At 46.7% G+C, this 1,179-nt stretch overlaps 1 pseudogene; it reads left to right on the forward strand.

Moving 5' to 3' along the window:
• Positions 1–381: 381 nt before the first annotated feature.
• On the forward strand, positions 382–500 carry LOC134897331 (5S ribosomal RNA; annotated as a pseudogene).
• The last annotated feature ends 679 nt before the right edge of the window (positions 501–1,179 follow it).

Consider the following 1,179-nt stretch of genomic DNA (forward strand, 5'->3'; position numbering starts at 1 on the left):
TGCAGGGAAATGGGGCTGCATCATCAAAATTGGGGGAGTGGCATGGTTGTGATTGTCACACGCAGCCGCCGCAATCAGAAAGATGCGCCAGCAGGATGCAACCCTAATTTCTACTATAAAGCAGAAATTGCGGTGCAATTGCCATTTCTGCTTGGTTAAGGGAGGGGGAGTGGCGGTCAGCATGCTGGGCAGCATGCGATCACAAGGATTGTAATTTCTGCTACTTAGCAGAATTTTCAATCCTTACTGAATTGGGCCCTTTGTAAGTACTGCAAGTCTGGTGTCATATTCACTAGACTTGGTGAATAATCTAATCGGAAACACTTCTGTTGTTTGGTTCGTATAACTTAAAAAATATATATTATAAGATGTTTACCTTTCATGTACAGTCAAACCACACTGGTACGCCCAATCTCGTCCGATCTTGGAAGCTAAGCAGTGTCTGGGCCTGATCAGTACCAGGGAGGGGGACTGCCTGGGAAGATCAGGTACTGTAAAGACTGACAAATAACGTCGAGCTAACCAGTCATCTATCCAATACCACATGTTATTAACCAGGTTGCCACCTTCACGACTCACCTTCAGACTGTAACACTATTAATTTTCTGAGCTCACATCTCAACATCACCCACACAATGTTTCTGTATATTGGAGGTCATTCCGAGTTGTTCGCTCGCAAGGCGATTTTAGCAGAGTTGCTCACGCTAAGCCGCCGCCTACTGGGAGTGAATCTTAGCATCTTAAAATTGCGAACGAAGTAATCGCAATATTGCGATTACACACCTCGTAGCAGTTTCTGAGTAGCTTCAGACTTACTCGGCATCTGCGATCAGTTCAGTGCTTGTCGTCCCTGGTTTGACGTCACAAACACACCCAGCGTTCGCCCAGACACTCCTCCGTTTCTCCGGCCACTCCTGCGTTTTTTCCGGAAACGGTAGCGTTTTTTCCCACACGCCCATAAAACGGCCTGTTTCCGCCCAGTAACACCCATTTCCTGTCAATCACATTACGATCGCCAGAACGATGAAAAAGCCGTGAGTAAAATTACTAAGTGCATAGCAAATTTACTTGGCGCAGTCGCAGTGCGGACATTGCGCATGCACATTAAGCGGAAAATCTCTGCGATGCGAAGATTTTTACCGAGCGAACAACTCGGAATGAGGGCCCTTATTCGCTTGG

Source organism: Pseudophryne corroboree, chromosome 3 (assembly GCF_028390025.1).
Source record: "Pseudophryne corroboree isolate aPseCor3 chromosome 3, aPseCor3.hap2, whole genome shotgun sequence".
Taxonomy (NCBI): Eukaryota; Metazoa; Chordata; class Amphibia; order Anura; family Myobatrachidae; genus Pseudophryne; species Pseudophryne corroboree.